This window comes from Natator depressus, chromosome 24 (genome assembly GCF_965152275.1).
Source record: "Natator depressus isolate rNatDep1 chromosome 24, rNatDep2.hap1, whole genome shotgun sequence".
Classification (NCBI taxonomy): Eukaryota; Metazoa; Chordata; order Testudines; family Cheloniidae; genus Natator; species Natator depressus.
The window spans coordinates 10193118-10208301 of record NC_134257.1 but is presented as its reverse complement, the minus strand read 5'-3'; the positions used below and the strand labels follow the sequence as shown (position 1 = coordinate 10208301).

Below are 15184 nucleotides of genomic sequence, written 5' to 3'. Positions count from 1 at the left end.
GCCCCACTCCTCATTGTAAGCCTGGCTCAGCGCCCCCATCTGCACTGTAGCAAACAACAGGAGCTAGGGTTAGAACCATGGCTCCTCATCTCCAAAAGCCCAGGCCTCCACTGCTTGAGCTAATGGAGGGCTCCCTGAGTCACCAGCAGCAGCAGTAGTAGAGCCTTTATCCTCTTGGGGTCAGCGATGAGGGAAGCTGCTGCCTCACGGATGGCAACAGAGCTCAAGGCTGCAGCTTACTGCTCTGTGCGGAGGTGGCTGCTCAGATGGACTCAGAGCCAGCTGCAGCTTTGGCCCAGATCCCAACCCCTTTCTATTTTCGGTCAATTCCCACTTGGCCTTGATGCCCCCTGTCCTTGCCCTGGAGAGGTCGCCCCATCTCAGCATGAACCTCATGCCATTTCCAACCCCCTTTCCAGGCCAAAGGGCTTTGGACACAGAAGTGAACCTAACCCTCGAACTGCCTGGGGGTCACCACTGTGGGGCAAAGTCTCCCCTCCCTCTCTGAGCTGCAGGGTGCAGCAAGAGCCCACCGTGCAGAGGGGCAGGGCAGGGGGACTTACAGGCAGGGCCTTTGCAGGGGGGTGGGACACCTGTCTAGTCTCCAAGTCCCCTGCAGGGGGGGAGCTGCCACCGTGCAGGCTACAAAAGCTACTAGAGCTGGGGGACTCGCTCCTCCACTCCCATCCAGGGCTCCATGGAACACCCCACCAGCCACCCTCCAGGTCCCCACTCTCTGGTGTGATGCAGTGATCCAGCCGCACCTCCCAGTCTCTTCTGATGACAGTGAAGTACAGACCCATAAGCCTCACTGGAGGGCCATAAGCCCCTCTGCCCCCTGCAGAGCATCCTGACCTCTAGCATTCGAGTCATGGCTCCCCCAGGTCCGGTCTGGGACCGTGCCCCAGTGAGCCAGGCACAGCGTGGGCAAGTTAGTGATGGGGGGCTGAGAAGGAGCAAATATCTATCAAATCCTCCAGACTCGAGCGCTGGGGAATCTTTATACACTCGTGACAACAAAGGACTCGTATCGCTGGCTAGAGCTGGGGAATACTGTGGGTGCCTCATGGTATTGACCCCCAGTACCCCGGCTATTCCTGTCCTGACCCCCCACTCCTGCTCGGCTGATGCTCCGAAATCCAGGTTTGCAGAACCCCTGCTGTTCCCGTCTTGGGTTCCCGCCAACAGCTTTGCTGGTGCCCCTCAATCCCAACTCAAAGCCCCACCCCTGCAACCTTAGCCCTAAGCTCCACATACACAGAGCTCTGCCGGCCCCCCAATCCTGAGCCCTGGCCCCCTCACTATGCCTGTCCTGGGCTCTCCATCCACACATCTCAATGCTGACCTCTGCCCAGGTACATGGTTCACAGCAGCACCCCCTGCTGGGAGGGGAAAGGGGATGACCATGGGTTGCCCGGCGCGCTCTGTGGTGCAGTGAACTCAGCTCTGGGACACGGCATCGAACATTCATTCCACGCTTTTCAAGAGTCCAGCTGGGGAAGCTTGGCCTGGGGCCTTGGTAATAAATATTGACTTTGCATTTGAAGATAATGGGGCTGTTTGTGCTTCTTATGCTGAAAAAGCACCCAGGCACCATGCCACTGCCTCAGCATTTGTCCCCCCGCACATTACTTCTCACCCTCGGTTAGTCCTTGGGAGGCTCCTGCCATTGGGCTTTCCCAGTGTCGATTACATGCAACCAATTCCACTGCAAAAAACCCACACGGTGGCCGCTACTGGCCCAGCCTAAAAACCACCTGGTAGCATTTCTAAAGTGGCTCCGGTAATGACAAAGACAGCAGAATTTTGCAAAGTGCAGCTTCCATTAGACACTCACACACCGAGAGTTGGTTTAGACACACTGAGTATCAGCTAGAACAATTTGCCCAACAGTGACATGCAGCCACCTTTGGGGAGTGCCACGGAAGCTGCAAAACAGCGCACAGCAACGCTGCCTGAAAGCTGGATATCTGGCAGGAAAAAGTTGAGGGGTAACTTCTCCAACTGAAACTTGGGTGGGGTGGGGCAGCAAAGAAGAGTCTGAGCAGGAAAACCATCTGCCAAGCCCTGGAGCAATGAGATCTTTTAGGGGGTGCCCCTGTGAGGTGCTGGGACCTGCAATTCCCACAGAGGTCAGCACCCCATAGTGTCCGGGTCTGTGTCCCTCATCCAATAGATGGTGCCCCCAGCAGTGAGGCAGCCCAGAGCACTGTGCTAGGCCCTGGTCCTAGCTCGGAGACTCCCCGGATCTTGGCCTCGGGCAAGTATGTCAGGGCCAGAGTCAGGTTTCATGTGCTGCCACTCACAACCACTCTGCCTCAGTTTCCCCCACTGGTAAAATATTCAACCCCATGCTAAATGCAGTAGAATTGATTACCGCTAGGGTGCACACACACATACACTGACATACAACACACACAGTCACAGACACATCATACATACCACACAAAACCAAAACACACATATATGAGCAAAACATACACAATCAAAAATATACAGACACATACAAAGAAAGATAAAATGCACACACACACACACACACACACACACACAATAAACACACACACAGCACTCAGACATGCACATATTCAAACAATAGCACAAACACACACAAGATATGTATATACACACACAAAACACACACACACACAAACATACCCAAACACGCACACCCTTACTTGTGAGCATTAATTTTTTAGCACAAACCTCCTGTCACTATTTTCACAGACTTCCATGGGAAAAGGCTCAGCATCCCGAAATCTCACAAAATAAAGACAGGTTTACCAATTTGGGCCTCATGAAATGTTCTGGTGACTGATCTCACACCCATCCCCGTGACTCATGCCCCCCAGCCCAGCTCTAGCCCATGATGGAGCTTTCCCTAGGTATGTCTGAGGCTTGCTATGTTGTATCAATATTATTCAACCCCATGTGTCTTTTTCTGGGGGTTGGCGGCTGGGAAGCAGCGTCTGCCAGAGACGTAACTGGCAATTTTACCCACAGTGGGCTCTGAACCAATGACGGGAGAGATGATAAGATCTTATCTTACATTTGAGTAGCAAAACCCTTCTCTGTACTGTACATAGAGGCAGTACAGGACCCAGCCCTATGGGAGGGGTATGAGACAGCTGCCAGTGCACCAGGGAAATTGACAATTTGGCCACAGAGAAAAACATAAGTCCCTGAGTAAGGACCCTCCTTATTCGTCCCTGGGGGGATTAGAACCAGGACCTTTAGCTGTAATGGGGAGGGGGAATTTCAAAAGCACACAGCACTGGCGTCATGCTGCTCTCTCGGCAGTCAGTGGGAGTTTTACCATTAATTTTGTGGAGCAGAACTGGGCCACCACTGGGCACTTCTGAAAATGCCACCCCAGCTTCATTGCCCCTTATCACTTAAGCTAAAGAAGCGACTCCACCAGCTAGTAGCAGTCATAGGCTAGCTACTGGGGAGATGCAGAGCAACAGCCTGGTGAATTTCACTTGCTCCAGATCAGTGCCCTGGTAATCAGGATGCCTGGGTTCTATTCCTGATTCTGTCACTGACTCACCCTGTGACGTCTTCCCCTCTCTGGTGTTTTAGTTCCACCATACCTCCTGGGATGATGTAGCAGCCCACAATTTGAGAGTGACAGGCAGGGAGCACTCAGGGTTAGGACTGTGAAGCATGTGTTGGCATTATTAATAATAAGGCTGAGCAGCAGTCAGAAGTGGGGGTGCTGATGGCCTACTGGAAAAGGTCCTTTGTAGCATGCCTGGGATTACTCAGTTTATCTAGCTAGGAAAGAAGGCAGGATGAGTCAACCCTAGCAGGGGGACTCAGAGCTACAAATCCAGGCCCCAATCCTGCAGTGGGATCCAGGCTCCAGTGCAGAGCCCCACTGGGAGAGGGGTGTCCTCCCCAGACCTGACTGCCAGACCATAGCCTGCTGCTAGCCTACAAAGCCAGGAGGTGCCATCCCGCCCTTTGACCTCAGGGAGTTGGGGGACTTTTTCTGCCCAGTATAGGCTCAGTTGACTTATAAGGAGCAAAGTCTCCTAGGTAATTAAAGAAAAATGGCAGAGCTGCCAGCTGGGGATTCAAAGTACAATGATTTGTTATGAAGGAAAGTCCAGCACAGAGGGGAGATGATCCGAGGCGCTCGGCATGCCTGGTGCTGAGGGCTCCTTGTGGGAGCTGAGCCTTGGAAAACCTGACCCCATAAGGCTACCCCACAGTCTCTCTGTGGATTTCAAGGAGCTTTGGACCAGGACCTACATTTCAGGGAGTCATTATTCCTAATTACCCATTAGGAAGCAGCCATGTGGGCACAGGGCCACGACTGGGATGTTGCTGATCTCTGCTGTGTGCAGCCAGCAGAGATTAGAGCAGCTCCCAGGCTGCTCCAAATCACTGGAGCAAGGGACCAGCTGTGCCAGGACCGGGGAGGGCAGAGAGGAGCTTTACCCCATCCCTGCCCACACCCAACCTGAAGCCTGGGCACTTTCCTCCTCTGCTTTGCCCCAGGAGCTCTATGCTGCATCATCAGAGTGGGACCTGTAACAGCATATCCCACTGCTTTGTCCTGGGCCTGTGAGGGGCAGAGAGCCCCACCCCCACTGCCTGCCCACGGAGCACTCAGCAAAGGCCATGCATCTCACCCTCAGGCTCCCAATCTTAGGTACATAGCTGGCCCTGGCACCCTAGTATCTGGGCATCTCACAATCTCTAATGTATTTAGCCTCATCTTGCCCCCCCCCCACCTCTACCCCCCGCAGCAGGACATGGCCATCATCCCCATTTCACAGCTGGGAAACTGAGGCACAGAGACTTACCCAAGGTCACACAGGGAGTCTGTGGCAGAGTGGGGACCTGGACCCAGGATGCCCGCAGGTCGGGCTAGCTCCCTCACTGCTGGGCCCTCCCTCCCTTCGACAGGCCTGGGGCTCTCAGAAAAGCCCTGCTCAGGCTCCTGCAGGCTGATCCAGCTGCAGCTTCCACCAGAGGGACTCTGGCCCCATCCAGAATGACCCCACCCAGTCACCATCCAGCTGGGAGTGATGCAAAGCCATAGCTCCAGGCTGCCCCCGCGGCTCTCCCCTCCCCCAGATGTGTCCTTGGCCGCCCGCTGCCTGGCGGGGGCGGGATTTTGCCTGGTGCTTCTGCCAGTCCCACTTCCTAGCCCTGAGCGCCCCCCTGGATCCTCTCCCTGAGCCTCCACAAGGGGGGAGGGGATAAATTCAGCCTATCCTTGCCCCCCACCCCCACCCCAGAATTGCTTCCAAAGTTGGGCTCCGGATCAGAGCGTCCCCAGATCTCAGGGGCGGGGATTGGGGGGATCTGACCATCCATTGCCCCGTCACTTACCAGCACGGTGGGAACAAAACGCCACCGGATCCGAGTTCCCGCCCCCCACCCCCAGGTGTAAACGGCAGCGACCGGATCCGAAGTCCGGGTGGGCCCGCTCGCTGGGTGACCCTTGAAGTCAGGGCGAGTCGGGACCGGAGGAAGGGGGCGGGCATCGCGTCTGAGAAATGAACCCGCCCACCCCATTGGTTTCACTTCAGACCCTCCCCCCGGGACCCCACTGCCCAGGGCCCGGTGCAAACATCCCCCCTCCCGCAGGGCTGCCCCCCATCCCCCACCCCGCCCCGCAAAGTGTGAGCAGCCCCTGGGGCCGGGGGGGAGCCGCCATGGAGCCCGGGGGACCCCAGCTCCAGCAGCGCCCGAGGAAGCCAGGCTGCAGCGAGCAGCCCCCGGGGCTAGCGGGGCCGGGCGAAGGGCCCCAGGGCGGGATCGGGCCCCTCCTCCCCGGCCAATGCCCGCCCCGGCAGGCGGCGCACGGAGCTGTCCGGCTCCCCGGTGCTGATCACTTACCGCGGCCGGGCGCCCGCAGCCCGCCCATGGTCCGCAGCGCGGCCAACCCGGGAGCGCCCGGGAGCCAGCCGCCACTGCAGCCGGAGCTGTGCGTGTGTCTGTCTGTGCGTGTCTGTGTGTCTGTGTCCTCCCCTTCCCAGGCACCCCCGCTTCCCGGCCGTTGCCACGGCAACCGCGCCGGACCTCCCTGGGCTGGGCTGGGCTGCCGAGTGATCCGCTCCCCCCGGGCCCGGCCCGGGATCTCGGCCCGCTGGGGTCCGCCCCAGCCCCGGATCCCCGCAGCGCCCCGCTCCCGCGCACGGCGCTGAGCCGAGCCTGGAGCCGCCCGGCCCCGGGCAGAGCCGCGTGCGAGCCCGGAGAACGTTCCATAGCCACGGAGCCATAGACTGACAGACGGGCTGTCTGTCCCCATACCCCTAGTCCTCCTCCATCCAGCCACCCAGCCATCTATCCCCATACACCTTCTCCATCCCTCCCTCCCTCCCTCCATCCACCTCCTTCCATCCACCTCTTCCATCCATCCATCCCTCCCTCCAGACACCTCCATCCATCCACCTCTTCCATCCATCCATCCCTCAAGACACCTCATCCAGCCACCCAGCCATCTATCCCCATACACCTTCTCCATCCCTCCCTCCCTCCCTCCATCCACCTCCTTCCATCCACCTCTTCCATCCATCCATCCCTCCCTCCAGACACCTCCATCCATCCACCTCTTCCATCCATCCATCCCTCAAGACACCTCATCCAGCCACCCAGCCATCTATCCCCATACACCTTCTCCATCCCTCCCTCCCTCCAGACACCTCCTTCCATCATAGAATCATAGAATATCAGGGTTGGAAGGGACCTCAGGAGGTCATCTAGTCCAACCCCCTGCTCAAAGCAGGACCAACCCCCAACTAAATCATCCCAGCCAGGGCTTTGTCAAGCCTGACCTTAAAAACTTCTAAGGAAGGAGATTCCACCACCTCCCTAGGTAACGCATTCCAGTGTTTCTCCACCCTCCTCGTGAAAACGTTTTTCCTAATATCCAACCTAAACCTCCCCCACTGCAACTTGAGACCATTACTCCTCGTTCTGTCATCCGCCTCTTCCATCCATCCATCCATCCATCCCTCCCTCCAGACACCTCCTTCCATCCACCTCTTCCATCCCTCCCTCCCTCCCTCGCTCCCTCCAGACACCTCCATCTATCCACCTCATCCATCCATCCATCCTTCTATACTCATACACCTCCGTCCACCCATCCATACACCTCCTCCATCCATCTATCCCCATACACCTTCTCCATCCATCCATCCATCCATCCATCCCTCCAGACACCTCCATCCATCCACCTCTTCCATCCATCCATCCATCCGTCCATTCATCCATCCACCTCTTCCATCCATTCATCCATCCATCCATTTATACCCATCCACCTCCGTCCATCCATCCATACACCTTCTCCATCTATTCATCCATCCATTTATACCCATACACCTCCGTCCATCCATCCATCCACCTTCTCCATCCATCCATCCATCCATCCTTGTATACCCATACACCTCCGTCCATCCATCCATACATCTCCTCCATCCATCCATCTATCCCCATACACCTTCTCCATCCATCCATCCATCCCTCCATCCCTCCAGACACCTCCATCCATCCACCTCTTCCATCCATCCATCCACTTCTTCCATCCAACCATCCATACCCATACACCTCCTCCATCCATCCTTCTGCCCCATACACCTTCTCCATCCATCCATCCCCTCCCACCGAGGCCCTGCGCTCACTCTGCCTCTTCCTGCCCCAGATCCTCCTCCTCCCGTGTGCACCTCCACCTACCACCCACCACCAAACAGCTGATCAGCACCAGCCGCAGAACAGCTGATCGGTGGGGGCCTGTGGAACAGCTGATCAGGGGACCGCTGAACAGCTCATGGGCAGGTGGCTGGTGGGTGTTGAGCATCTGCTATTTTTTCCATGGGTGCTCCAGCCCCAGAGCACCCACTAAGTCTGCACCTATACATCCATCCATCCACATACACCTCCTCCTCTATCCATCCATCCTCTCATCTTCATATATCTTGTCCTCTATCCATCCATCTATCGATCTGTCTCCATACACCTCCTCTATCCATCCCATCCATGTATCTGTCCTCATACACTGCCTCCATCCATTCATCCGTCTATCACCATATACCTCCTCTATCCATCCATGCATGCATCATCTATCTATCCCTATACACCCCATCTCTCTCTCTCTCAGTCCATTTCTCCCTCTATCAATCTCTCCAGCATCTTTCTATCACCTTCCATCTACCCATAATTTCTCTCCTTATATGCCTCCACCCACCACAATTTTCAGTGTCAATCTCCCAAGTTCCTATATGTCTCTTTCTACAAAGTCAAATGTATGAACCGTGTTTCTAAAAAAGATCTTCAGTATCTCCAGTGAGTCTCTCAGTTTCGCTGTGTCTCTGCCTGTCTTTCTACACACAGACAAAGACACACACACCTCCCCACAGTCCCACTATTTACAAAGCTTTCTCTCCTCTCTATACCCAGTGCATTATCCACACCCTCCTACAGGAGCAGTGACTATTTATAGAGCTCTCCCTGTGCTGCTCTCTTCATACAGCATTTGATCCACAGCCTCCCCTCCAGCAGCCACTATATATAGAGACGAAGGGAAAATGCGACAGGCTCAGCCGTTTGGGGGTCTTTCCAGGGAAGGCTGGGCAGATGTTGGCCTTAGCTGTGGGGAGGGTGAGAGATTTGCTCCCAAGGTGAGGACAGTGTGATTGAGGGGTTGGCAAGGGGCAGCCTCTCCCACTGAACGAGCAGTTTGGCAAAGCACACATGGATTTGGGGGAGCGGGTCAGGAGCAGAGTTATCTGCCAGCATAGGCCTGGGGGGTCTCTTCCCTTCCACCTGGTGAGAGGAGACGGGTGCACTTCATGGTCATCGCCAATAGCATCTTCCTTCTGGCCTGGTTTCTATAAATATCTCCACAGTGCCAGGCCAGGGTGGCATTGGGGCTCCATGAGACGCAGGCTGGCATGTGCCCATGTGGAGGGTGTGGGCTGTGCCCAGATCTGAGAGGGCCAGAGGGGTTATCATCCCACCCTCCAAAACAGAGAGCAAGAGAGCAGCAGGGGTTGATTGGCAGGTGGGGCAGGGCCAAGCCATCCAAGCACCTGAGCCTGGCTCTGCCCCCTCCCACATCTGGCTCTGTTTCTCTACTCCTCTCCCTCTCCCTCTCTCCTTCTCCTGCCCCCATTCCCTCCCTCCCCCCCAGGCTCTCTCCACTTGCTCCGAGCTGGAGTGGGCTGGGGTGCAGCCCGGCTGAAGCTCCCAGGACACTTTTGGGGTCCCCACTCCCCAGATTTCTGGGGACGGGTGAGGAGGTCTCTGGTACCCTGGGGGGAGTCTCACAGCTGAGCCTTTTGGAGCAGAGGCCCCATGCCCAGTGCCATCTCCCTGTCCCTCGTGCGTAACGATCCCGGTTATCCCATCACCGGCTGTTTTGTTGTAGGCTGAGGTGCTGGTTCCCTCCCAGGCAGCGGCTGCTGCTCCCTGACCTGTGAGCCGAGTGGCAAAGGGGCACTGCCTGGATGACAGCCTCTGTCAGGAGAAGGCCAAAGGTCCGGCAGCTGTGGTGGACAGGACTGCATACCATTGCCCTCCCACTGCTGAGCACTGCGGGAGCCTAGATGGATCCCAGCACACACTGCTGGGCCTGGCGAATCATCGCTGGGGATACGCTAGCAAGACTCAGCCTCCGGCTCTGGAGCCCCATGCGGCACTCAGGCCACTGGCTCTTGCAGAATCTTGGTTAGTTCAAGACAGCTGCCGCTGCTGTGGGGCGAGTCCCACCCTGGGCTCTCAACTCCTGGGGACTTTACATTAGTTCTTTCTTTGATTTTCCTTCTGTTTAAAATAAAAGTAACCAGCACTGAAGATGCTTGTTTATTGTTTGCGTGGGACAAGACACACAGCATCTAATGGCACAACGCCAGCTAGGGCCCAATGCTCATCCGTAGGTGAACATTTTAGCTACATCCATGTCATAGAATCATAGAATCATAGAATATCAGGGTTGGAAGGGACCCCAGAAGGTCATCTAGTCCAACCCCCTGCTCAAAGCAGGACCAATTCCCAGTTAAATCATCCCAGCCAGGGCTTTGTCAAGCCTGACCTTAAAAACCTCTAAGGAAGGAGATTCTACCACCTCCCTAGGTAACGCATTCCAGTGTTTCACCACCCTCTTAGTGAAAAAGTTTTTCCTAATATCCAATCTAAACCTCCCCCATTGCAACTTGAGACCATTACTCCTCGTTCTGTCATCTGCTACCATTGAGAACAGTCTAGAGCCATCCTCTTTGGAACCCCCTTTCAGGTAGTTGAAAGTAGCTATCAAATCCCCCCTCATTCTTCTCTTCTGCAGACTAAACAATCCCAGCTCCCTCAGCCTCTCTTCATAAGTCATGTGCTCTAGACCCCTAATCATTTTTGTTGCCCTTCGCTGGACTCTCTCCAATTTATCCACATCCTTCTTGTAGTGGGGGGCCCAAAACTGGACACAGTACTCCAGATGAGGCCTCACCAGTGTCGAATAGAGGGGAACGATCACATCCCTCGATCTGCTCGCTATGCCCCTACTTATACATCCCAAAATGCCATTGGCCTTCTTGGCAACAAGGGCACACTGTTGACTCATATCCAGCTTCTCGTCCACTGTCACCCCTAGGTCCTTTTCCGCAGAACTGCTGCCTAGCCATTCGGTCCCTAGTCTGTAGCGGTGCATTGGATTCTTCCATCCTAAGTGCAGGACCCTGCACTTATCCTTATTGAACCTCATCAGATTTCTTTTGGCCCAATCCTCCAATTTGTCTAGGTCCTTCTGTATCCTATCCCTCCCCTCCAGCGTATCTACCACTCCTCCCAGTTTAGTATCATCTGCAAATTTGCTGAGAGTGCAATCCACACCATCCTCCAGATCATTTATGAAGATATTGATTACACCATCCTCCAGATCATTTATGAAGATATTGATTACATTTATGAAGATAAGATTACTCTCACATGGAGTAATAATTCTCTGTATTACCACAGACTCATCGGAAACCAGACCCCCATTGTGCCAGGCATTGCATGGAGTGAGAGATGGTCTTCTTTTGGCCCAATCCTCCAATTTGTCTAGGTCCTTCTGTATCCTATCCCTCCCCTCCAGCGTATCTACCACTCCTCCCAGTTTAGTATCATCTGCAAATTTGCTGAGAGTGCAATCCACACCATCCTCCAGATCATTTATGAAGATATTGATTACACCATCCTCCAGATCATTTATGAAGATATTGATTACATTTATGAAGATAAGATTACTCTCACATGGAGTAATAATTCTCTGTATTACCACAGACTCATCGGAAACCAGACCCCCATTGTGCCAGGCATTGCATGGAGTGAGAGATGGTCTCTTCCCCAAAGAGCTCCCAGGCTAAATAAACCAGACAGACCCAGAGTGGGAGAGGAAACAGAGACCCAAGGTCACCCAGCAGGGAAGTGGTAGAGCTGGGAATAGAACCAGGTATCCTGTGTCCCCACCCAGGGTCCTACCCACAAGAGTGAACCAATCTGATCGACATCCCCTTTTTACTGGCAATACAAGGTTCACGTCAATGGTGAAACTGGCCAAATTTGTCCCTGGTGTCAGGGGGAAATCTCCAGCCATTTCCATAGGGCTGGGTATGCTGCAGTCAACTCTGTGTCTATTTGGCACATAGTGCTTTTCACCCCAACTCTCCACATGCTTGGCAGAGAAAGGCCAGTATCCTTAGCCAGGGAGAAATGCAGAGGCAGCCAGGGAAGAGCCCAAGGATGATTCAAGGCTTGCCAAGCCTGCCTGAGAGCAAGTGATTCAGTCTATGCTGCTGATTGAAAAGAAGGCCACGGCGTGACTTGCTCGTGGTTGTTCATCCCTCTGGAGGGAGGAGATTTCTGAGCGTAGAGATCTCTCTAACCTAGCAGGCAGAGGCTTAGCAAGGGCCAATGGCTGGTAGCTGGTGCCAGACACTCAGACTGGAAATAAGGTGCAGATTTTTACTTGTGAGGGGAATTAACCATTGGGGCAGCTGGCTAAGGACTGTCATCACCTGGAGTCTCTAACTCAAGGTGGGTGTCTCTTCCCAAGAGGTTGGCTCTAGCTCCACGGGACATGGTGGGCTGGATGCAGGAATCCCTGGGGGAGATTCTCTGGACTGGGTTATACAGGAGCTCAGTCTAGGGGACCAGAACAGGCCCTTCTGATCTTACAGTCTATGAGTCGTTCCAATTTCACAGATGTCATCTGATGGGCAGGGATGGTGTCCCTAGCCTCTGTTTGCCAGAAGCTAGGACCGGGCAACAGGAGATGGATCACTTGAGGATTTCCTGTTCTGTTCATTCCCTCTGGGGCACCTGGCACTGGCCACTGTTGGAAGACAGGATGCTGGGCGAGATGGACCTTTGGTCTGACCCAGTGTGGGCCGTTCTTATGTTCTATGGTCTTATGGGGAGATTGTGTCAGGGTAACTTGCCCAAGGTCACACAGAGCTTGGAAGAGAACACTGGTGTCCAGGCTCCCTACCCACCGCCTCCAGCACGTACGAGTCTGAATCGAAACATTCCCCTTTGCCCGTCCTTTGCCCAGTGGAGGCATCACAATAATCCAGGCGCCCTGGGGAGAGCAAGCGAGAAAAGAAAGCTCCGTGCACTGCCCAGGGGGCAGAGGGGTGAGCGGCAGAGCCAGCCTCTAGCAGCGGGAGCCGCTCCCCGCCCCACTGCTCTAATGAGAAGGAGCTTGCTAGCACGGAGCATCACAGGAGACAGGCAGGGAGAACAGGGGATGAATCCAGTTGCTAAAATAGGACTGGCCTGGTTAAGGCTGGGTGTATAAATAACCCTTCCCCGCTGCCTCAGCACTGGCCCCTGGGGGATGCGTTTGGCACAGGGCTCCTGCTGGCTTTAGCAGTTTGATTTTCTTGTTGCTGCCTGGCGGGAGGTGCCAGGCGTTGCATAAAGCTGCCGTGTTAAATACAGGAGAGTTCAGAATCCGTGTGCCACAAAGGAACTTTCCTGAGGGAAGGCAGGCGGGGGGGTGGGGGGTGGGGAGAGAATCTGGGGTGTTGGCAGCTCACTCAGAAAAGAAAATGGCTCCGATTAACTGCGCAGCCTGTCGCAGAGGTTGGGTGTGGGAGAAAGTGCTGCCGAGCAAGGGGGGAGTAGGAGTCAGGACTCCTGGGTTCTATTCCCAGTGCGGGGAGGTAGTTGGGGTTGGTGGGCTCGAGAAGGGGGAACCTAGGAATCAGGCCTCCTGCGTCCTATTCCAGACTCTGGGAAAGGAGTGGAGGCCACTGGTTAGAGGGTAACAGTGAGGCTGGGAACCTGGAGCCTGATTCTCCTCACCTGCTCCTTACAGGTGTCACCCATTGGCTTCCCTGGACGTTGTATCCTGCTTGTGCCCTGTGAGATGAGAATCATGCCCTTGCATGCTGGCCCCAGCTCTGCCACTGTCTGACTGTGTGATCTTGGGAGAGTCCCTTCCCTTCTCTCAGGGCTGATTAGACCTGCTCTTTCCACAGAAGCTAAGAATAACCCCCACAGCCTGCCTTGCCCAGCCCTCTCCAGGCAGCTCTCTAAAGTCTTTAGCAGTGCTGAGTGGGCACAGGTGACACTCCCCCCCCCTTGCCGTGGGCAATGCCGATCCTCATCAGAGCACAATGCAGGGCACCTTTCAGCTAGGGAATGCAAAGCAATCAGCTGGAAAATGATGGCTGCATAGATGCACCTACCAGGGATGGAGCATGGTCTGGGACATGCCGCACTTCACTAGGGTCGGGGTGGGGGTCCTGTTCCCTGTTCTGCCACCGCCCTGCTGAATGAAACGGGGGCAAGCTGCTTTTCCACTTCACTTCCCTCCCTCTGTCTGGTAACATGAGAAACTCTCTGGGGCACGGACTGTCTCTCACTATGTACTGTGCCAGGGGCTTGGGTTCTGCTCAATAACCAGCTCCTAGGTACTACCGCAGTACAAATAATAACAGACATATGTACAGCGCCCAGCACAACGGAACACGCTCATGGCTGGGGCCTTTAGTCGACCAAGCACAGTGCAGCCTTGGTGCTCATCTTGTTGGTGTTTGTGACATGTGAAAGCCACGTCTGATCAATTCCACAATCTCAGGGAACGTTCTAGGCATCCATGGGCAGGACCCTATTGACATTGGGTGGAAGTTGGAAAATCGGAAAAGCCCGCCACACCTACTGCCCCAAACCACCTCCGCCCCTTGCCCCACCCCCTTCTAAACCCTTCTTCCACACCTGCCCCAACTGCTCAACCCCTCCCCCTCAAACATACCCCCATTGCCCCACACCCACTCTGACTGCCACCCCTAATGTCGCCAACCTCTACTCTCACTGCCCCACACCCATCCCAATCCCCACCCATACTTACCCCCACTGTCCCAAAACCACTCCAACCCCTTCCCCATACCTACCCCCACTGCCCCACACCCATCCCAACCCCTCCCTGACACCAACCCCACTGCCCCATGCACTCCATTCCCATCTCCTCTGCTCTCACAGGACCCAGCTACCCCACTCCCACCAACCGCCCCAGACCCAACTCTCTCCTGCAAAGTCTGTCACGCCACCCCTCTCCCATCCCCCACACCCCTCACCAGGACAAACCAGAGCTTGATGCCCCCAGATCTCCCAGTGGGTTCATCCCCATATCTGGGGGAGGGGGTGCAGAGCCCCCCCCCCATTGTACATGCAACACAGCCAGCTAAGGACCCTGTTAGGGCTGCAATTTGTCAGAGATGAAGATGAATCACCAGGTGCCCTGGATGGCTGCCAATCACCGCTCGGGAGGGAGGGGAGGGGGTGGCGAAGCCTCAGGCTCAGGCAGTGACAGTCGCCCCCCCCATCTCATTATGCCAGCAGAGCCATGGGCACGTCTGACCCCTGAGGAAGGACGCCTGCCTCTCGGCACAGTGTCTGGAGCAGTATTTCTGAGACACGCCTGTTAGGATACAGATATTCAGGCCTGTCAGCAAAGGCCTGTACGCTAAGGATTTAGGTGTATTCTTATCACTTGGCTAGTCAGGGGTATAAAAGAAAGAATCAAAATCACTGTCTGCCGGTGTAAGGGCCTTCTCTTACTGTGACAGTCTGAGGCCCTGGTCTTAGGATAAGGCCTTTGGCTAAGCAACAGAGGCAGCCATAAGCGGGGAAGCGACCGGTCACCTCCTCACATCCCAAACCAGTCACATTGAAAGAAGGTGCTATTGGG

At 55.2% G+C, this 15184-nt stretch overlaps 1 protein-coding gene across 2 annotated transcripts in view; it reads right to left on the bottom strand.

Annotated features, from left to right (window-relative positions):
- The window catches only part of KCNJ9 (potassium inwardly rectifying channel subfamily J member 9), a 33430-nt gene extending 27422 nt beyond the window's left edge, over positions 1-6008 (bottom strand). Inside the window, exon 1 of one of the 2 annotated variants that reach the window (XM_074938250.1) lies at positions 5857-6008. The gene's annotated coding sequence lies outside the window, so the exon portion shown is untranslated. The remainder of the gene's footprint in view (positions 1-5856) is intronic. The other variant, XM_074938251.1, reaches the window with a different exon arrangement.
- Positions 6009-15184: the final 9176 nt, after the last annotated feature.